This window comes from Sarcophilus harrisii, chromosome 1 (genome assembly GCF_902635505.1).
Source record: "Sarcophilus harrisii chromosome 1, mSarHar1.11, whole genome shotgun sequence".
Lineage (NCBI taxonomy): Eukaryota > Metazoa > Chordata > Mammalia > Dasyuromorphia > Dasyuridae > Sarcophilus > Sarcophilus harrisii.
Genome location: NC_045426.1, coordinates 94,903,735 through 94,927,770, shown reverse-complemented (window position 1 = coordinate 94,927,770; position 24,036 = coordinate 94,903,735). Strand labels below are relative to the sequence as shown.

Genomic DNA, 24,036 nt, shown 5'->3' with positions numbered 1-24,036 from the left:
GTTGTATTTACTTCACTTAGCATCAGTTCATGTAAGTCTTTCCAGGCCTTTCTGAAATCATTCTGTTGATCGTTTCTTATAGAAGAATAATATTTCAAAACTTTCATACACAATAACTTATTCAGTCTATCCTTAACTGATGGTTCACTTTTTTTTTTAATTTTGGTTTTTGATGCAACTTTCTGGTAGTAAGGAAGAGAAATTCAGGCTATGTAAAAACAAAAAATATCAAATTTTTAAAAAATATATTTAAATTATTTTAACTTTAAACTCTGTACAAAAGGATTTTAGAAGGCAATGGAAAGTACATCAATACATCCCATCCAGGAATAATTACAGAGTTATTTTGATCATGATTTTTAGTTCCAAAACAGAAAGTAGACAACAATAGGAAGATTGTATACTAGTTGCAAAGTGTTTGGTAACAATGATTTGGATTGTGAAGTGAAACATGAATGGACTTTTACTAACATATCATTTTAGGAAAAAAAAACAGTCACCAATCAGCACTACAGAGCTCCAGAGTGGAAGTTTCTTCAGGGCATTAAGATAATAGGAGAATAGAAGAGAATTGGAAAATAGGGAGAGAGAATTGGATTTAAATACAGATTATATCATGTACTAGGGTCTGGTGCAATATACAATATCTTGGAGGAAGTTAGGAAACCTGTTTCTGGGGAAATTTTGGTGAAGTACCTTTGAGAGACTATGGAACACATGTAGATATTCTGTACCTTGTTCTAGCTTGCTGATCACACGGTAAAATGCATGTTTCTTTATTGAAATGAAAACATTCTAAATGCCTTTGTGAGCTTTTGCCATGACTCTTGACTCAGTCTTTAAGCTGTTCTATTTTTTTTTTTTTTTTGGTATGACCACTTTACTTATGGGGTCTGGTTAGAGACCATACTGTCAGGGAAGAGGGAGAGGGAATGTTTCACTTCTGAGTCTATGTGGTCCAAGAAATGGGAAGCAATACTCAACCTCTGCATTTATTCTTTCCCATTCTCTGTAATATAGTAAAGTCTCTGATCTATGGTATTTCAAAAACCAATCACAGGAATCTTGGAGTTGTGATACATAGGCTAGGTTAAATCTTGGATTTGGAGTTTGTACCTTGACAAAAACATAAATTGATATTGGGACCTTCTGAGTTGTGAGGTCAGAGAAAGCAGGGGTGAGGTCTTAGCCATAATCATGCCCAGGTTCAGGAGAAGAGTGAGCTAAATTTTGAGTTATTCCCTGCATAGCTGAGGTGGCTTAGGGTAGAGTTTGTCCTTGTGGTTTTGGGGAAACATGATTATATTTGTTCTAGTTATATCATTAAAGTAATTACTTATTTTGTAAAAGTTAATTGATCTTGAGTAGTTAAATAGAAACAGGATGCTAATCACTGACTCTTAACAATGAGGAAATAGAGTCAAGGGACTTGATGGTGGTAGAAAAATTATATTCAACAACACCTCAGGTTTATCCTTTATAGCTCATATAAGTAGATAGAACACCTTGGCTCTGGGAGAGTGAATCAGATCATATCACATACAATAGAACTGTCAATTAATTTAGAGATGGCAGTGAATTTAAAGATCACCTAGCCCCAATAGCCTTATATTATGAATGAGGAAACTGAAGCAAATCTACTAAATGATATGGAAAGAATTCAAACTTGGAGCTTTGACTCACAATGCTCTAGAATCTGGCTCTATTGTTTCCTTGCTGTGCAGCATGGGAAAACTGCTTCAGTTCTCCAACTTTTAGTTTCTCATCTAAAAAATCATAAAGACAAGGTTTATATTAGTGTAAACACCAAAAGAGACAAATATTTGAAACAAGAAAATATTATATAAATATCAAATGTAATTTTTGGAGGGTAGGACCATTTGTAGTATTTAATACAAAGCTAGAATTCAACAAACAAGTAGTGATTGTTCAATTTAAATATAGGCCTGTGAAAAACCTTCAAGGATGCCCTTGTAATCTGTCTGCTGAGTGCCTCTTGGACATGAGGACATTTTCAAGTGACAATACTTCTGTGGGTAATGAGTGTTTCCTTTCTGGTATAGAGTTTTACAAGCCTCCATGTCCCAACACTGATTCAATTATTGATTGCAGTTCATCAGTAATGGGGCAGCTAAATGGTATAGTGCATAGAGTACTGTCTCTGGAGTTAGGAGGACTTGAGCTAAAATCCAACCTAAGACATTTAACACTTCCTGACTGTGTGATCCAAGTCACTTAACCCCAATTGCCTTACCAAAAAAAAAAAAAAAAAAGTTCATTAGTAATGATAACTGGCATTTACATAGCACTTTATTCACAATGCCTTACTTTAGCCTTAAAGCAAACTAAGAATTAGGTTAAATAAGAATACTCAGGTTCAGATACATTAAATGATTTGTCTGTGTCCACATACAGCTCATAAATGTCAAAAGGAAGATTTGAATTGAGAGCTTCCTAAACCCAAATTGAGTATTCTGCTCACAATAACATGTTTCCATTCAAATATTCATTAGATCTGGATAACTTTGAGACCAATGATTTCAATTTCCTGCATTTTCAGGTAGGGAAATTGAGAACCAAGAAGGAAAGGACTTGGACAATCTCACAAATCTAGTTAACAACAGGGATTAATAGAACACTTCTAATATTCTGGTGTCCACAGCATATTTTGTTTAAATCTTTTCACTTAATTGTGTATTGGGTGGCTAGCTCCAGCCATGAAATGGATCTCAATGGATTATTTTCAGTCATGAGAAGAAAAGTGTTTCTCTTTCTCATCCAAATGGTCTTTGTTTCCTAAGTGCATGTGTAAGAAAAAGATGACTTAGCAAAAAGTTCCAGACTGACTTCCAGAGTAGAATACATCTGCATAAGCACCAAAATTTCATTGTGTTCATTGTTAGAGTTGGTTTTGAAAGTTCATCCATCAGTAAGTTTTCAGCTAAGCTGGCATTTGTCTGGAAGGCACAAAGAAGGGTCACACCAGCTTGTTTTCAATTTCAAACTATTGTACATTGCTCCATGGGTGTAATTTGCCAAACTTGGTTGTACTTGCAGTGAGAAATTAGACATGATTTGGATCACAATTGCAGCAATGAATAAGAAACTCAGAGCTAACAAAAGCCCTGACTCAAGATTATAAGGGGCTGAATTATGCCAAAGAAATAAGCACCCCTGGACATGAAGCTCATATCAATTGTAACAGAGACTTAGAATAACAAGAAATAGAATTGCTGACTTAGAAAATAAATACAGATTAAGAACTCACATGACAACTAATACCCAGAATGGTAGAAAGTGAAAAAGAAACAAAACAAAACAAAACAAAAACATTTTCTATATAATAGAATTATGGTTTGGTATAATAATAGGAAAACTGCTATATTTGGAGTTGGAGAGCTAGGATTCAAAATTTGGCATGTTTCCTACCATGTGTTCAACTTTGAGCTAATTAATTCTCCTTTGGTTTTTTTTGTGGTTTTTGTTTGATTTTGTTTTTGTTTTAGAAAGGGTATTAAATGATCTCTAAGATTCCTTCCAATTTAAAACCTATTTCTCTTAGAACACTATTCCCATTTGTTACTACATGGACGATGTAGTAAGGATAGGCAAGGTCTGATGACTGAAGAGAAAAAAAATGAAGATCATAAACAAAAAGAAAAACTTCATGTGGCTAAAGGCCCAAGCTAAACTGCATTGTCAGTGTACTAGTATGTGTATGAATACTACTTTGTTCTAAAGATTCTTGGTATGTAGACAAGCAAATTCAAGTTTGAAGTATGCGTACTGTTATAATTCTAGAGAAACTGAGGCAAGACAGAGCTTGGTTTTTAATGTTTTAATGTGGAGAGTTTAGACTAGCTGACCAAATGGAACTCATGTTCAAAAACTAAACTCTCCATATTAAAACATTAAAACCTAATCTCTGTCTTGCCTCAGTTTCTCCAGAATTACATTTGGATGCCATCATGAGATATGAGATCTGAGAGCAAGATTAGAGTTTGGAGAACAGCAGCCTCAGCAGGGAGCCTTGGGTTGGCTGGTTCTGGACTCTTTCACGGGATCCGGATTTTTGTTTCTTCCAGTCCCATGGGAAGGATCAGATCCAGCTTAGCAAGGACTCACCTCTTACACCTCTATTTGACTTAGGTGGAGAATCTAGTTAGGAAACCCCTGCATGGTAAGTTTTCTGTCTGGTATGATTGCTAGCTCATCTGGGTCCCCAGAAATAATTGGATTGACAAGTCATACAACTCTGAGAAGTGCCAATGGGACACCATGTGGCACTACTTGGTCTCGGTGCCTTCAGGCACAAATCTGGTGTTTTTTTTAAGCACAGCTTGGTCTGGGTGCCTTTGGGCACAAATCTGGGTGCCTGTTGTCACAAATATGGCTACCATTAGACACAATTTGTTCTGGATATTTTTTGTATGTTATATGCAGAAAAATACATCTGGGTACTCTCTGTGGAGGCAGGGAACTTAACAGAGTAGAGTTTGGAAGCCGAGTTAATCTTTGAAAAGGCTCAGTTTGGGTTTCTGGGAGGGAGAGATAGTTGAGCTGAAAACTCCCCTCACGATACTCCTGAGATATCAGGAATTTGTCCCTACTTTGTATTTAATTGTTGTCTCTGTGCAGTCTGTGTTTATGACTTGTCTATCTGTTGTGTTGATTTAAGGAGTTCTCTTAAGTTTTAAGACCAATGGAAAAAAATTTTAAAAAAGTTTTAAGAATAATGATTGAGGAATTAAATTGGTCATTTCAAGATTGCAAAGGTGCTTAGCATAAAACAAAATGCTTTATGAATGTTAACTTCTTTATTAGACTTAATTGTAACTGGTTTGCACTAATTTGGGGAATAATGGAGAAAGCTTGGCTGCTTTTAAAATCTGGCAAAAAAGCAGTCTTTTCAAAAACTTGTTAGAAGAAAAAAAAGGGGGGGGAATAAAATCTTATCTGAATCAGATTGCAGCCCTGAATGGGAGGAGGTAAGAGGTAGAACAAAAAGCTGATGTAAATTGCTTTAAAGACAAAAAACTCTGGCAAAGGAATATTCTCTTATCTAGTCAAATTTTTGAGGAACAGTTTTGTATGTATTAAGAAAAATAATAACAAAATCGTAATTCAGTTTGTCTGCAATGTTTAATTAGAATTTAGGGAAACTTACTTATTTGGGGGAAAGGATATGGCTTATTGGTCTATTGAATTTGGGGGACTTAGTTTTTATTCAAAGTGGCATTGTGATACTGAAATTGTGGAAGATAATTACTTATTGCTTTGTGCATGCTTAATCTGTTTATTCTGGGTATAAGGTCTTAGGAACTGGTTTGAATATTGAAACCTTACTACTGAAAATTTGTAGCAGTATTTAATTTGATTTGGGTTAAAAATAGCTTGTTAAAACAAAGTTCTGATAATTTACCTGAAGAGGTCATATGTTTGTATTCCCTATGAGCTAGGCTTTTAAAGTTTGTTAGCTCTGCTGGACATGTGTATATGCTTTATGAAGATAATTAACTGTTAACTATATTGTAAATCTTAAAAGTTTTGAAGAAAAAGAAAACAAAGGAAAGGAGAAAAGAGATGGTTTTAAACACATGCGCCAGTAAATATTGCTTTGCAGAAAAAATTGACAGTTTGAATGAAATAGCTAGTAAGAATATCACCTGGAAAAGTATTGATTTGTATAAATAATTTTAATTGGAGTGTATGTTAAAATTTGAAATGACTGCAAATTACATGAGATTCCTATCCTTTTTGTAATAGGTCATGTTATGTTTATTTGGTTATCATTTGTTGAATATTTTGACATTGATAATTTAACTAGGGGTTATCATAATATTGAATTAAAACCTAAAATATGTTAAATATTATTGCTTTGATAGGTTGCCGGAGAGAGGGGGATATAGGACGCTGTATTCAGAGAGAATGGAGAGAGATGGAACTTATTGGAAAGGAAGAGAAGAACAGCATGTTGGAGAAGGGGAAGGACAATATTGGGAAAGAATTGTGAGGAAAGAGAGGTGGGATGTGTTATAGGGGGTAGTAATAGGTATAGGTAATATGGAGAGAGAGAGAAAAAAAAGAGAGAGAGAGAGCATTTTGAAAAAGGGGAGAGAAGTGGGTTAAAAAAAAAAAAGGTCAATAGCCTTAGTGGAAGGAACCTGCCATTTGTTTGGAGAAAGAAAATGCACTGTCCTGAGAAGGACTTGGCACTCTAAAAGTTAATTAAAAGAGAAATAGAGTGGGGGAAGGAGTAAAGGGAAGAGAACTTTTGCTTTGAAAAGTGAAATTTTAACTCACTCTCCTCCCTCCTTTTATGGCTGATTTTTTGAAGTGAAGACAAACTCAGCTGGCTCTCTGCTGTAGAGAGCATTTTATTGTTTAAAGAAACAGCATACTTTTAAATGGTGTTAATTACTAAATGTTTATTTTTTTATTTTTATTTTTTTCAAGTCTATGGCTGCTTTAAGGCAAGGTCATTTTTTCATGGATTTTACAAGTTCTCTGAAAGTGATTTTTTTTCCTACCAAGGTCTCCATCTGTCTTCAGCAAATTATATAATGTTTATCTAGGTGCATAATGCTCTCCTTGTTTAATGACTCTAATAGCAAATGTGTTCTATAGCTTTCTTGAAGTACCTGGACCAGGATTTTAATCTGATTTGATAAGGTATACATAATTGTTTGTGTGATCTTTTTGTTTTATATAGATTTTGTTGTACCTGTTAATTATATTTCCAAAACTTTATAGGAAATCCTCAATTGGAGAAAGGTGAATTGATATTTTTTTTAGAATAACAAAGTTATTAATGTTAATTCTGATAAAGTTCCTTTATGTGAGATTCAAATACTCTGTATTTTGCATGAGTTTTAATTAATGAATTGAATCATCTTAAAGTTGCACCTATTATTTAAAGAGACTCTGAGAATAATAATTTTTGCCTTTGTCCCTTTGAATATGTTTCTGCTATAGACAATATGCAATTTAGAATTTTTCTATGTATCAGACATTCTAAAGCAAAATGATTGTGTAATGTTGAACTTTAAAAAATCTACTTAGATATGAAAGATAAACTGTGAAGTTTCTGGGATGAATCTCTTTTTGTAATATGTGATCCTTGAGAACTAGATTCATCTGAAGCTCTGATTACTGGGATTTGTTATTGGAGGTAAAAATCTCTTGGGACTGTAGCTGATATTTGGGAGTTTTAAATTCAGCTGATAGATATCTGATAGATCATCAAGCCAATGCTCCACCATCTGAAAGTTACTGGGAAAATTACCTGAAGTAAACCTGTATTAAGGCTATTTTATTCTGTGAAATGTATGCACTGAAGAATCAGTTTTGACTGATTATATTATATTATAAACAGAACAAATAATAGAAACCATTAATAAAATCCATTATATAATAGCTTGTTATTTCCAATCTAATTATATGTAGTCATTATATCCTAAGTAATTAGACAAATGAGGATTTAGCCTAGTCATCCATCAGTTACTAGATATTTACATCTGAAGGTAATCAGGTCCTTAAAGGTTTCTAAAATAATGAAAGGACAATTGACACAGTTGTCCATGAGATCTAGCTGTTCTTTTGTTTATTGGGACTACAGCTGACACATCTTTAATAGTTGTCTGTCCTGTGAGAAGACAAACATATTTTCTTACATGGGAAGCTGCTGATCAATCTATTTTGGCCTTGCCACATCTTGTAGCAGTCCTTATGGAGCAGTCTTTGTATCTCGGCCAATTCTAATCTTTACATGTCAGATTTGGTTTTTTGTTCTAAATTTTGGTCAAGTTACAACTGTATTGACCTGCTTCTGGGACCTACATCAACCCATCGGATGCTTTGATAAGTTCCAGCATGCCCCCCCAAAATGAGATCCTGTGGGATGATTCAAGTCTACGCCGATTCTCAGCAAGAAGACCATTGCCCCTGCCCCAAATGGACTTTGAGCCCCATTGATTGTTCACATTCTGAATGGGTCCCCTATTACAATGTATTTAGGATTTAGGATGAAAAATATTGGCTTAAAATTTGGATAACAGTTGCTGTCAAGGATGCTTATAGTATATATCTGCATTATCTAATTGAACGACATTCCCTTCAGAACATGCAATTATTTCAGGGGTTTTTAGATAAATTCCAGGATAGAAAACCCCTAATGTATTAGTGTGTTATGTACAGGAACTTAAATTCACTTTCAAGACTTATATGTGAGATGGCATTTGGAGACCTATTTACTTCCCCTTGGATGATTGGCTAAAACAAAAGGGGAGGATAAGAGATAAGGGATCAGGAAAGCTGGTGGATTTTCCCAGAAGCACTTGAAAGGATGGGGTGGGGGGGGGGGGGAAATAAACATCTTCATCAGATAACTCACCTAGGGATTAGATTGAAGGGACAGCAGCATAGGGAGGGGTCGAAAGGGATTTGACTAAAGTTAAACTACAGGCAGCAGGTTACAGGTATCTTTCTAGCCAACATAGTAATCCTTCCCCAAACCTCGGTCCTGCCTAACTTCATTCAGTCTATACTACCCCTAGTGCCACTAGCTCCTGTTCACTCTTCCCCAGGCACTACTGCCCCACAGCCCACCAGTTCAAATTGGAAGCCCTCCCAGCAATACTTTTTGTATTTACTCCTTGCTTGATTTATTATTTGTACATTCATTTTAAACCCCAGTTGTGCTGTGATTTCTAGCTCTGCTTTAACTTTAAACCCCCTTTTTTGTTGGAATTGCCCTGGAAGCCTCAGTTTCTAGTATCACTTTACAATCTACCTGTTCTTGGAAACAACCAAAAATCACCCTTGGAAATCTGTAACTGTCTCCCCAAGTTTCTGATCTACTCCTCCAGTCCTATAATCCCAGTTCTTTAATTAATATTTCAGCATTCTGCAAAGCATTGCAGTTTGGTATCAGGTCCCTGAAGGTTCATGGTTTGCCTGAGATGACAGTCTGACTAGTGTGCACACTTCCACACACTGCTCGGTAATCCGGATACTTTCTGTATCCTAGTAGTGGTGTTCCTTAGTCTGTCTGTCCTTCCAGGATAGGACAGGCAGGAATGGAAAGAGTCATTTCAGATCTCACCTTTCCCCCTTGGAGTCTCTGACAGCCATGCAGTAGGAGTGGCCAGCAAAACTGCTCCTTCTACAAGGAGATGCTGAGTTAAGTGCACAAATGACTGCAGACCTAACTCACATTGAATTGTCCATCTCAGACTGGACTCCCTGGCTGAGATGGTGCTCCAGAACTGCAGAGGACCTGACATACTATTCTTGGGGCTCTGTGCCACTCTAAACAAAGAATGCTGTTAACAACTCTGGGGTTATCAGGGAGAGTCTGACTTTGTCTGTGAGAATCTTGAGTCCAGCCAACTGGAGCAAAGTCAGGGGACTCTTGTCTTGTTCCACATTGTTTCTCCTCCTTGCCTTGTCATGAGTCCTTTCATCTTTTCTAATCTTGTTTGATTTATCCATTCCCAGGTAGGGTCAGTCAAAATCTTGGTTCTGAGACCCTCCAAGATGATTCAAATATTTGAATACCCACCCACTAGAGAGAGTGTGGAATTGTTATGCCCTGAATAAAATTATTATGGCCACTACCACCCCCTTCCTTGCCATTAAGACTGGGAGAATCAAGTCAGGAAAAACCTTGATGCTCCAACTTCCCTTCACATTCTATTGTGACAGAAGGATAGAAAAGAAAAACAATATCCAGGTGCCCGCCTTTCTGCCTCTATCCTTGTCCAAAACTACCCTGGAGAAGAATTATGTTATTTCACTCCCTGCCTATGCCCTTATTAGAAGTCCCTATTTATCCAAGAATGCTCTACACAGGAACTGAGCCATGATCCAAGGCTGTAAATACTAGGTTAACTTCTCTCTCCCTTCTCTCACTCTGAAGTAAAGACAGCAGCAGTAAAATGTTAGACTAATTGTCTTATCTTCTGTATCCTGCTTACAAACGATAATATATGTTCTCTGCCTCAGATTCCCGTGGCCGAATGAATTTGAACATGAGTTCCATTCAGTTAGCTAATCTAAACTCTCCACATTAAAATATTAAAAACCAATCTCTGTCTTGCCTCAGTTTCTCTGACTTTACACTATTCCTATCAAATTAATTTTTCAATTCAATCCAATTCATTTCATTTCAACCAGAATTTATTAATATTAAAAGAAAGAAATATTAAAATAATATTAAAAGAAATATGTTCTTAGCCTTCTTGACCAAGATTTGTGAGAGATATTGCTGAGAAAAAAGGTTTTCTTTCTATCCTGCAGACCATCTATTTCTTAGTCATGCACCCTCCTTCTTTCTTAAAAAAACCTTGTCTTTTCTGTCCTTTTTTAAAAATAAATAGTTACTGAATTGAAATAAATGAAAGTAAATTGAAAGAATTTGAATAATTCAATAGGAATAGTTCACATAGTTTGAATCAAAAGGTTTCTTATGTATACACAGTAACCCCAGGTTTCCTTGGGGAAAAGAAACAAAGTAGTGCAGGTACACATTCATGTTTTGGTTTGATTAGTGCTTTTGGCTATCAAACTTTGTTTTTCCGTCTCTGTATTTTTCTCTCTGTGAATATCTCTCTATGTCTCTGTCTTGTGCTGTGTGTGTGTGTGTGTCTCCTATTGGTATCTGCAGTGTGGAACATTGTGATTGGCACATATTATTAAGTGCTTAATAACTATGCATTCATCATTCATTCATTCACTCTATCATCCTACCTCTTCAGATATAGCTACAGATGCACAGGCTGACCACATCTCTTTACCTTGTGCTGAATCATAACCAACATCATAAAACTTAATATAGCCGCCCTCAAGAAAGTGGCCAAATCCATATTCCCCAGTAACAATGTAATCCATTAAGTACTACATAGTGAAAGCAACACCTAAAGTATTTTTCCCAAGTAGCCACAACTTAATGTCATTACTGTAAGTACCCAGTCAACCAATTTAAGGAATGCATTAAAATAAAAGCATATTCATTTACAAGACAATTTTATGGGCACACAGAGTTGTCAGTGTCACCAATATTTATGGTAAATTCCTTCACAAATGGAGGAAAATTCAGTGTGAAGCTGAAGTGAACCTTTTGTATTTGTACCATCCATTCCTATTACAAATATAATGTCAGTTTTAGCCTAGGAAACTCTTGCAGGAATATAATTTAAACAAAATAAAACCACTCTTTAAACTGACTTTTTCAGTGTATTCAGCATGCTAAAGAGCACAAAGAGACCGCTATGTTTTAAATAACAATTGACTATTGAATCATCATTGGATGAACATATTTTTTTTTTCCCTTATGCTGAAGGCTAACAATTCTACTGCAAGTATGTATCCAGTAAAAGTAACTAGAGCACTGGGATTGGAGACTGTTCATAATGCTTAGATATGGTTTAAATTGAGAACTAAATAACCACATAAAGAACAATTTCCATCATTGCCTAGCTCAGAAACTGCTTTACTTAACCTACAAAACTACAATGTTTGGATATTCCTAAAAAAATGTTTGTGAATATAAACCTTCTGATTAAGAGGAAACTATTGCCAAACTCTAATCAGAATACTAAAGGGATAGGATGTTATTACTGCATAAAAGCAAACAAAAAGAAAAACAAAACTTTTGATTCCTTACTAATTTTTCAACAACATCTTCCTTTATCCATCAGTATAGGAAAATGAGCATGGTAATTGAGTATTATTATTAGTTAGAGATTGAGTATTCATAGCTCTTAGAGTACAATCATAATGAATAAAGCTTTTCATTATCCAGTGATGAGATGTAGAAGATGTAGCATTTCAGGTTAAATTGGCAGAACCTAAGATATAAAAAGTATCTATCTGGGAAGTCACTTTTTAAAATCATTATTCTCATTTTCTCCCTTTCTCTCCTTTATGTCTTCACTCTTTTATAAAATTAAACCACAGATTGTTCAGTGATGAAGATTTTTTAAATATGTGAAGAAATTAGATTAATATTAGTAAGTCAAGATTTTTCTATAAATGAAACTTTCCTAGGTATTCCTATACATGCCAATATATATATGCTCTGTACTTATTCCATCTTCACCCTTCAGAAGAGCAGGGATCTTATTTCAAATTGTATCAATAAATGCATTTGGGTGGGAAATGAAAGTTTAATTTAGAGGAAATAAAAGACAATCTTGGTTCCAGGGACAAATGGAGAAACAAACTTCTTTCTTCTCTATATGTTAGGCAATAGGTATGAAATGCTTCACTTAGTCAGACAATGTCACTGTATCAGGACTTAGAGGTATTTGTTTTTTGCTGACTTTTTCCAAGGAAGATTATTATGCTGAGGGAAGATTAGATATAGGAAAATGGATTATATTTTAAAAAGCTATAACTCAAAGTTCTGTCAAAATATATTTAGAAGAAAAAATGTATCCAGTGATTTCAATTTAATAAGTTGACTTAAATTCTACAATATAGCTTGTCAAGCATAATTTCTTATTATACTTATTTTATAAATAGAAAAATAATTTATCAAAAATGAATAATGATCATTATGCATTCATGTGTACATGATCCTTTATTGACAAAATATATTAAATCAAACAATTAATCAATAATTCCTTATTAAATACTAACTATGTGTTAAGTATTAGGCTGGAAGATATAATGACACAAAAAAGTAATACTTATCCTTGATGAAATTATATTCTATTGAAGAAGAAAAAGACAGATATAAGTATACAGAAAACAAAACACATATGTGCACATGCATATGTAATATATATTATGTACTAGATAAACAAAAAAGTAAATAAAAGGCATTTAGAAGAAGGAAGGACTAGAGATAGATAATATCTGGCAGGTTATGGCAATATTCCAGATAAGAGGAATAGGTGTTGTGGGAGAATGAGAGGTAAACAAACAAAAACTTATTACCTAAAATACTTTCCAAAACAAATTTTCCGGACTCCATAAATATAGGGTGAATTATATGCTAAAACCTGCATTAAATGTACATATAATGGGGAAATGCTCAGAATCTTCCCATGAGTATGGGCAAAGAAAATATCCCCTGAAGAGTTTAGTATGCTTAGACAACTAAGTGATACAATGACTAAGGTACTGTTCTTGTAATTCAGAAATATCTGAGTTCTAAACCACCCTCAGACACTTCCTCAGGATCTAGAAAAGTCACTTATCTGTGAAATGAGAAATAACTCCTTTCAAAATTGTTCTAAATATCAAAATGGCATAATGTTTGAAAAGTATTGGGCACAGTTCTTGGAAAAGAGTAGGCATTTAATACATGCTTCTTTCCTTCCTTCTGTGTGGAAAGGTGAAAAATTTACAGATTAAGCACATATTGATCAGAGACTATTAACTAAAGTACATCAGGCCTATAGACCCCAGTCATAAGAACTGGACTGCATTCCATTGTCCAAAGAAGGAATTAAGTGGCTGAAGCTGTATATCACCCTTTTCACTGCATTTCACTGACCAAATAGGGGGATAAAGGTTTATGTAACCTATCACAACCTATAGAGGGTGGGATTTGGGGGATTCTTTGTCTGAAATCTTTAAAAGTTGTAAGCATCTTCAAGGGAATGACTCTCTTCCTGTGGGTATCTTTGCTGTCCTTTCAGGCCCACTGGCCAGGATGGTCCAACGCTTCTCGCTTCTCAAGATTCTAATAAATTATTTCTGTACATCATTTGGAGCTACTCCTGAGTAGTCAGTTTGGGTAGGTGCAATTGCCCTGAACACTTCCATCTTACTTAGCATAATAGTTATGTTCATTTATCATCATTAATCAATTAAAAAAATATTGAAGCCCCTACATGGAATTCTTGGATTAGAATAATTGCAACTGAAGTGATGTGATTCAACTTGAATGTAGTTGGATCCCCAATGTATACCTCTTCCCTAATTTTTCCACCTGTTGATATGTTTCATCTGATTTCTACATCTCCAAAAGCATAAAATTATTTTATTTGGCTCTAAATTTTTTCCTACCTGGAATTTTAATTTTAATTGATGAGGTAAGATAGAATCACAAAGTCACAGAATTTGATTATAGAAGAAACAATAATGATGACCCAGTCTGACCCACGTATGGATGAATCCACACTATAACAAATCTGAATTCTCTTTGAAGACCTCCAAAGAGAGATAACTCAGATCTCTAGGCTAGCTATTTAACTAGACTCTCTGTTAGAATATTTTTTTTCAAATGGTATCAAACCTTCATTGACCATTTAACAATGTCCACCTATGAATAACAGTTCTCTCCTTTGGAGTTAAATATTGGGAGTATAATCTCTTCTACTTATAACAGTGCTTCAAATACCTGAATATAGCTATCGATCCCCCACCACATTTTTATAGACTAAATATATTCATTTTCTTCAATTTATCATCATATTCATAAATTTAAGCTTTTTAATATCTTAATTGCCTCCCCAAAGTCCACTTAAACCATGTTACCTAAACTGAAGGTTTAGGTTCAGGTAAGGGTTCAGCAAGACATATCAGGTTTTCCAGGATCACCTCCCTATTCCTAAAAATTACAGCCCTCCTAAAGCAGGTGAGAGTTTTATTAGTCTGTTTGGCTGCCTGTTCACACTGCTGAATCATATTGATCTCATACTCCACTAAAAACTCCAAATCCTTTTCAGAATAACTATTGTATATCTCTGTTTACCAACCTCATATATGTTGATTTTCTGTAACTATGTTCAATATTTTACATGATTACCTCTTAAATTTCAACTTAAATTGAGCCCAATTCTCTTTTATGGAGATCCTTTCTGATCCTAACTCCTATCATTGTCATGTATTGTGTTATCAGTCCTTTCCAATTTTATGTCATCATAAATGTAATGAGTGTATAATCTTTATATATTCTATCTTTATCCAACTTATTGCTAAAACATTAAAGAACAAAGAATGACATATAGATCCCTGGAGGCCTATGAAAGATGTCTTTCCACAATGGTAAAGAATTATTAACACCTACCTCTTAGATCTGTCCATACAATCTATAATCCTCTTGCATTTTATTGTCTAATCTATGTTCCCCTATTTTTTCTACAAGAATAGTATGAGGCAATTCATGCAAACTTTTGTTGAAATTTAAGTAAACTATTTTTACAACATTCTCTTAATATGATAGCATAGTGATCCTGAAGATTTTTTTTTCCAGGATGTGAGGTTACATTCCTTGTTTTTACCTTCTGTTCATTTCTTTTTTCTTAGTCAATTGAAATTTCCTGTCCCTAAATATAGGGTATATGTCAGATCATATCCAAGTTTCCACTCCTTTTGTCACAAATTCTATGATAGAGTGTTCATTTTCCCAAAAAATTTTCATAATTTCTACCTCAAAAAGCAATTTTTTTCTGTTCTTGAAAATCAAATTACATGTATATTGCAATAACAAAATAACTTCTATGTATTCTGCCTTTGACTTTCACCTACATACTCTCAGTAATGCTTTTCCCCCCCAATTTCAAAGTTCCCTCACATGAGGATACCTTAATATCTATTATTACCAAATCTCTTTTACTGATCTTATTACTGGAATATAATACACCCATTCAATGACATAGTGATACTTGAGAATTTGAATGTGCTTCCCTCCAGCTTTGCATTAGGAACTGTGGATTCTTTCATCTGCAAGCTGAAATTTTGAAGAAGACAAGGGAGAGAAAAAGAGGAACAGAGACAGAGAGAGAAAGAAAAAGACAGAGAGAGACAGAGAGACACACAGAGAATATGGGATAAATAGAAAATAAATAGGAAATCATTAAAAGAAGGAAAACATTAAAATTGAGACGTTAAAGAAGTCTGCCTTAAGAAGATAAGATTTTAGTAGGCTTTAGAAACCAGAAAGGTCAGTCATCAGAGCAAAAAAGCTAGAAGGTTTTAATTATGAATAAAACCAGTGAAAATGCCCAGGGCTAAGCGCTGAAATATCTTGTTTGTGGAGCCAAGAGATCAGTGTCAAGGGATTGAAGAGTGCAGTAAGGGGAGTATGATGTAAGAATATTCTAAAAGTAGGAGAAAACTAGATAATGACGGGTTTTGGATGCCAAAGAGAACATTTTCTATGTGTTCAGAGAGGCAACAGAAAGTCATTGAACTTTCTCAAGTGCCTGTGTGTGTGTGTGTGTGTGCGTGTGTGTGTAGGAGGGAGGGGAGGTTATGGCTGACCTGGCATTTTGAAAAATTACTTTAGTGGCTGAATGAAGAATAGATTGTAGTTGGGAGAAAATTGAGTCAGGCATCCCTACCAACAGTCTAGTAATCAAGATGGGAGATAATGAGAGTCTGTACTGTAGTAGGAACAGAGTTAAGAGGAGAGAAAGGGGTAAATTTGAGAGATGTACAAAAATGACATAGAATGGCTTCAAATTAGCTTGGATGTGGTGTGAGAGATAGTGAGAAATCCAGAAGGACTCCTAAGTTGCAAACCTGAGGGGCTGGAAGAATGGAAATAAGAGAAAATTGGGTCTACAGTGATAGCTGGACTCTTTCTGCTTCAAAACTCATCAAATTAGGTATTTGACATATCAGTGAGAAAAAAGTGCTTTAGCACTTGACGCTTGTTGTCATCAGAGTTGAGACTTAGTTTGTACATCTGCCAGACACAGTGTAAGCCCCCCACTACTGTATTCTGCCATGGGCAGCTCCCTCCCCAGAGATGGCAGAAGTGTACAGAACTGTCTGACTGGAACCCGGAGGGTGATACTGTGTGCATTAGCAGACAGATTCTCAGGACCTTGTGGCTGCAGATTTAGTCGCCCAGCAGTACTGAAAGGGCCACAGAGGGTCCAGCAAGCTTAGCAAGGGGAGATGCAGCAGGAGTAGGAGTAGTAGTGGTGGGAAGAACAGCAGCCTTGGGAGGTCAGGCAGGAGCAGTGGCCACAGCAATGGAATATCCCCTGAGCAGCTTTGATTCCTGGGTAGACTGCCAGAGACCTGGGAGATGAAGGGAATAAACCATAGCTTTTGCCTCCACATCCAGGCTCCCTCCATACTCTTGTTTCCCCCTCCTCAACCTCCAGTTAATTTTTGGAACTGTGAGTTGGGAAGAAGTATGAAGATCAATTCCTCTCAGAAAGAGAATTGGGTCAAGAAGAGAGGAGCCCAGCTGGGTTGAACTGGGGTGTCTTGTTTCTTCACAGATTAAAGCCCCACTTGCCCTTTTGAGAAAATGGGTAGGGGGGATGGTTAGGATGTGGACTGCAGATATATTCCTTATTGGAAAAATTCATTTGGTACTTATCTTTTTTTCCTCTCATTGTGCCTTCTGGAACCGTTTATTGACAGATACCAAGGTACTGCTGTATTGTTTAAAATGTCATTGGGTCATCCAGTTTGTGATGTCTGAAAAGTAGTTGGAAATGTGAGGTTGAAGATGAATATAGACATTGAAGTAGGAAAAATAGATTTTAAAATCATCAGCAAAAGATAGTAATGAAACTGTAGCAGCTGATGAGATAATCAAAGGAATAATATTTTTTTTCTTAATAGCTTTTTACTTTTCCATATAAGCTTTCAATATTGACCTTTCCAAAACCTTGTGTTGCAAACTTTTCCCCCTCCCTCTACCCATCTTTCATAGACAGCAAGCAATTCAATATAGGTCAAATGTGCAATTCTTCTAGACATGTTTCTCTATTTATCATGTTGCGCAAGAAAAATCAGATCAAAAGGTGAAAGAAAAAAAGAGGGGAAAAACTCAAGCAAACAAACAACAATAATAAAAAGGTGTAAATACTATGATTTGATCCATATTCAGTCTCCATAGTTCTCTCTCTTAATGCAGATAGTTCTCTCCATCCTGCATCTATTGGAATTTCTTGACTCACCTCACTGTTGAAAAGAGCCAAGTGCATCACAATTGATCATCACATAACATTGTTGTTGATGTATATAATGTTCTCCTGGTTCTACTCACTTCACTTAGCATCAGTTCACATAAGTCTCTCCAGGCCTCTTTCAAGTTATTCTGCTGATCATTTCTTATAGAACAATAATATTCCATTACATTCAGGTACCATAAATCATTCAGCTATTCCCACACTAATGAGGAATTTCCAGTTTCTTGCCACTACAAAAAGGACTACTACAAACATTTTTGCATATGTGGGTCCTTTTCCCTTTTTTATGATCTCTTTGGAATACAGACCTAGTAGAGACACCATTGGATAGTCCTTTAGACATAGTTCCAAATTACTCTCCAGAATGTTTGGATCAATTCACAATTCTACTAACAACGTATTAGTGTTCCAGTTTTCCGACATCCCCTCCAATATTTATCATTATCATTTTCTATCATCTTAGCCAATCTAAGAGGTATAAAATGATACCTCAAAGTTGTCTTCATTTGCATTTCTCTAATCAATAGTGATTTAGAGCATTTTTATCATATCATTAGGAATGACTAGGAATGAGGGATCTAGGATGCTGATTTATGTTGTGACTTAAGAGCCTCTATCTAAATAGTCCATATAAAGCCTGAATTGGGCCAGGTTTCTCTTTTACCCAAGTGAGATAAATCTTTTTTGATATTCTTCCAAGTTAACTTAAGCTGCAAAATTGTTTCACTCTGTTTTTATATGGGCTCTGTCACTCCAGAATCCACTTAGAGATTTGATTTAGCATTGTTTCTGGGGAGAACTCAGAAAACTGAGCTTTTCTCTGCCATCTTGGCTCAACCTCCTCAAAGCTGAAAAAATTTAAAGCATCATGCTGAGCCCCTTCCTCATGCCATCCCATGATTATGTGTGATATTTAAGAAGGCTGCTGAAATATGCATGAAATTGTAAAATCCTATTTCTTTTTCAGTTCAATGAAAAGATGATTCTATGCTCTGGGCCACTTGTGTGAAGCTCCCAGTAAATCCACACTACTATTTCATCATTAGCCTATTGCCACAGGACTTTGAGGTAGTTAAAACAGTAAGATAGTCTAGTAGTAAAAGAATGAAATAGAAAAACAAAATGGTATGGGTGATGCTTTTTGATTTGAGTGTAAATTGGATTTAAATGAAGCAGATTTGTGCAAAGTTTTCAGTTTCATTCTCTCTTCCAAATTTATTGGAGCCCATTTGCCAAATGATTTTACAAGGGTATGGCCATTGAACATACTTAAGCTTCTTCAAGCCATAGGTGAGAACTGGAAATCAAGTGGACATCAAAGATGGATGAACAGCTAGTGTAAGCATCAGAGATTCGAAACCTCCCTGAGCATCCCATATATTCTACAAGATTTTAGTAGGTAAGGTATGTAAAAGAGCTCAACAAAGGGAGATAGCTAAGAAGACACAAGTCAGAGCTTAGTAAGTAGTCTCTTTGTATTATAGGATAGTTATATATGGAGAGAATATTCGGATACTAGAAGTTTAATTCAGAATAAGTTTGTAGAGGGCTATAAATGTCAAGCTAAGGTTTTAAAAGCTGAAATGAAAGGTCAGAGGAATATCATATATGAAATTATAAGATAAGTTTAAAGCTAAAAGGGCCAAGAGAAGTATCTAGCTTTACTCTTTCATTTTATTTTTCTGTAAACTTTTCTTTTCTGAAAACTGAGGCACCAAAAGACTAGCTGCCTTGTCATGTAGGTGAATTGGGATTTGAACCAATGTTTCTTCCTAATCCACCTCTCTTTTCATTAAGCTGTGATTTCAGGGTGCTTAATTTCTAGCCAGTCATTTGGCCAAGCCTGTCATGAAATTTTGTGTACCAGTAAAAGCATCATCCAATATCAATGAAACTTAGTTCTTGTGGTGACTTTATTTATGAATAGGACATTTTAATATGCAGAAGACGGGTGAAATTTCCACTCAAACTAGGCCATTGTCAATATTTCAAATTAAAAGGCTTCCTTTATCCTGCCAATATATTATTTTATGAAGACAAATATCCTTTATACAATAGATAGCAAAGAGGATGTATTTCTAAAGTGAATTCAAAGACAATAGATGTCTTTCATAAAAACTCCACTTTGGCTCCCTTTGGGTAATTTTTCTGAACTACAGATGGCATAGATTCAAGAGCAGGATATAGGGCGAGACTGAATATATTTATTTCAATATAGTAGTAGGAGTTAGTCCCAGTAATGTTCGTAATCTAGTAATAAGTAAGAAACCTTTATGCAACAGAAAATAATTGGTTTCAGATTAATTTTGGTTTGTAGTATTCCCAGAAGACAAAGGAAGTAATTTCATAAACTCAGTTGATGATAATGATAGCACAGCCAAGTTAAGTCTCTTATTGATCTCTCTACACTAAATGTGATGTTCAAACAGGGAAATATCAGGGTGCTTTGGATAATGGATAAAAAAGTACATTTTTTCCTTTCCATTACTACCTGATGAACTGGGAAACAAGGGAATTCACTTATTCTCCTAAAGAAGGGAAGAGAGAAACACAAGAAACATAACACCTAATTCAGGAACTAGGGAAGTGCAGCAGGAACATTCTGCCTTCCTCACTAGCATTAGATTTTGGAAGGTATTATATCCATAGAGAGGGGAAAGTAACCTGTTCTATAGAAGGAAAACAACATTTGTAAACAAACATATTGGTGTTTCTCAAGAAGCCATGGGAAGTATCCAACAATGGACCTTCAGAGAATACTTTTTTCAGAGATGTGTGTATTTGTGTATTAAGTTATTCTATAAATGAAACTAGTTTTTGTATTTGAAAATTTTCTTTTTGAAAATGGCTCCTGGCAAATTTGGGTGAGGACTATTAGAAAGCATAGACTATTCCATTACCCTTGTGGATTCTTTTGGTCTTTTTTCCCTTAAAGTTTAGGAGGAAAATAAGTGATTTCAATTAAATGAATTTATAAAAGTGCAGCCAGAAGCCTGAAAACCAAGGGAGGAGAGGGCTTAAGGGAATTGTGAAAACTTTTCAAACTTTTGAAAGGCTGTTACTGGGAAGAGAAATCATCTTTACTTGATAGAGTTACAGACTAGCACACTGAAACCATGAATAGAAGGAACATGGAAAACAGATTTAATATAAAGAAGATCTTTCTAAATTTAGGTTATTCAAAATTGAAATAGACTGTCTTAAGGTGGTGAGTTCTCCATCATTGGAAGTATTCAAACAAAGCCTAAATAACAATTTAGGGGAGATGTAGCAAAAGAATCTTGCGCTGACCACTCATCTAAATTTGAAATGCTATGATTCCTTCTTAAATCTTCTTACAGGCTTTTTTACTGGGATTATTAGAAATATTTATGATTTTGTGAAATTAGTTTATACTATAAAGATTTTTAATATACGGTTTCATTTACTTTTTTGTTACCTGTGTTTTTTTGTTTGTTTGTTTTTGTTGTTGTTTGTTTCTTGTGGTGCTGGTGTTGCTTAAATACACCAGTGCATCATAAACAAAAGTAATAATGCATCTTCTTTCCTTATGTTTCTTCTCATAATTTCTTTTAAAGTTTCAAATGAGGTCACTATATTATCAATCTTTGACTGAATAATCACTAGGAAGGTATAGTCTTGGGAAAAGACTGATCAAAGGAAAGATTACAATTGTGTGGGGAAGGCAAAAAGTGGGACATAGCTATTCATATGCTATGCTTGCCCCTTGGTCTTTAAGGGGTCATTAAGAGACTTTTCCTGTTACTCCATATACTCAATTTTCATGGTCTACAATGCTATTTTCTACCTCAGTCATGTACAAAAAAAGTTATACCTTTGATCTTGCCATAATTCAGAATCATTCCATATCATTATTCCTGAACATTCCATAATCTGATCACTCCTCCCTGAGTAAAATGTCTTTCCCTTTCCTTTTGCCTTTTAACTTCCCTTGATCTTCACAAAAAAAATCAAATCTTATTGCTTTTCTGAAACACATTAATAATATGCTCTAGGGCCTACACCTTTGAGATTATTTTCTTTTTTCTTTTTTGTTTTTGAACTAAATAACAATGTATTTGTTTCTCCAAATACATGTACAATAGATTTCAACATCAATTTTTGTAATATTTTGGGTACACATTTTTTCTCCCTTCTTCCCTTCGCTCTCCCTTCTCCAAGACAACTAGCAATCTTATATAAGTAATATATGTATCTGTTTAAAAAGATTTACACAATAATGTATTTAGGACAAAAGGGAGAAATCATAAAATAAGGAAAAAGAGTGAAAATTGTGTGCTTCGATTGGCATTCAAACTCCATAGTTCTTTCTCTGGATGTGAATAACATTTTCAATCAGAAAATAAAAAGTTTATTATAGATAATCATCACTGTGTACAGTGTTCTTCTTGTTCTGCTCGCTTTACTCAGCATCAATCCATATATATCTTTTCAAGTTTTTTCTGAAATAATGCCTCCTCAAAATTTCTTACAAAACAAGTGTATTCCATTACATTGATATATCACAACTTGTTCAGCCATTCTTTCATTAATAGGCATCCCCTCAATTTCTAATACTTTGTCACCACCAAAAGAGCTACTATAATTGTTTTCATACAAGTGGGCACTTTTCCTTTTTATTAAGGGGGCTTTCAAAGGCCCTTTTTAAAAAAATAATTATAACTTTTTACTGACAGTACATATGCCTGGGTAATTTTTTACAACAATATCCCTTGCACTCACTTCTGTTCTGACTTTTCCCTTCTCTCCCTCCACCCACTCTCCTGGATGGCAGGCAGTCTTATACATGTTAAATAAGTTATAGTATATCCTAGATACAATATATGTGTGCAGAACCAAACAGTTCTCTTGTTGCACAGGGAGAATTGGATTCAGAAGGTAAAAATAACCTGGGAAGAAAAACAAAAATGCAAATAATTTACACTCATTTCCCAGTGTTCTTTCTTTGGGTGTAGCTGCTTCTGTCCATCATTGATCAACTGAAACTGAGTTAGATCTTCTCTTTATCGAAGAAATATCCACTTCCATCAGAATACATCCTCATACAGTATCGTTGTTGAAGTATATGATGATCTCCTGGTTCTGCTCATTTCACTCAGCATCAGTTCATGTAAGTCTCTCCAAGCCTCTCTGTATTCATCCTGCTGGTCATTTCTTACAGAGCAATAATATTCCATAACATTCATATACCACAAATTTACTCAGCCATTCTCCAATTGATGGACATCCATTCATTTTCCAGTTTCTAGGCACTACAAAGAGACTTGCCACAAACATTTTGGCACATACAGGTCCCTTTTCCTTCTTTAGTGTTTCTTTGGGGTATAAGCCCAGTAGTAACACTGCTGGATCAAAGGGTATGCACAGTTTGATAACTTTTTGGGCATAATTCCAGATTGCTCTCCAGAACAGTTGGATTCGTTCACAACTCCACCAACAATGCATCAATATCCCAGTTTTCCCCTCATCCCCTCCAACGTTCATCATTATTTTTTCCTGTCATCTTACCCAATCTGACAGGTTTGTAGTGGTATCTCAATTGCCTTAATTTGCATTTTTCTGATCAATAGTGATTTGGAACACTCTTTCATATGAGTGGAAATAGTTTCAATTTCATCATCTAAAAATTGTCTGTTCATATCCTTTGACCATTTATCAATTCGAGAATGGTTGATTTCTTTTAGAGTCAATTCTCTACATATTTTGGAAATGAGGCTTCAAAGGCCCATTTAAATAAAGGCCTACTAGTAGTATTTCTGGATTAAAGGATATGCCAAGTTTTATGCTCATTTAATCATAGTTGCAAATTGTTCTCCAAATGTGTTGGATCAGTTCAGTTCACAACTGCATTACTCTTCCAGTTTTCCAGCATCTTTTCCAACTTCATCATTTTCCTTTTCTTTCATATTAGCCAAGCTGATAGGTCCAAGGGGGCACCTCACAATTGTTTAAATTTGCATTTCTCTAATAAATAGTGATTTAGAGAATTTTTTAATATGGCTATAGGTAGTTTTCATATCTTCATCTTAAAATCGCCTGTTCCTGTTTTTTGACCATTTACCAAATATGCATTGACTTGTGTCAAGTAATTCCTATTATCCATAATAATGGAAACTATTATCAC

The 24,036-nt window shown here is 35.1% G+C and overlaps 1 long non-coding RNA gene across 1 annotated transcript in view; it reads right to left on the bottom strand.

Moving 5' to 3' along the window:
* Positions 1 to 1,689: 1,689 nt before the first annotated feature.
* LOC116420315 overlaps positions 1,690 to 24,036 on the bottom strand; it is a 99,019-nt gene continuing 76,672 nt past the window's right edge. The window contains exon 3 of the long non-coding RNA XR_004230608.1: positions 1,690 to 1,766. This is a non-coding gene — a long non-coding RNA (uncharacterized LOC116420315). The remainder of the gene's footprint in view (positions 1,767 to 24,036) is intronic.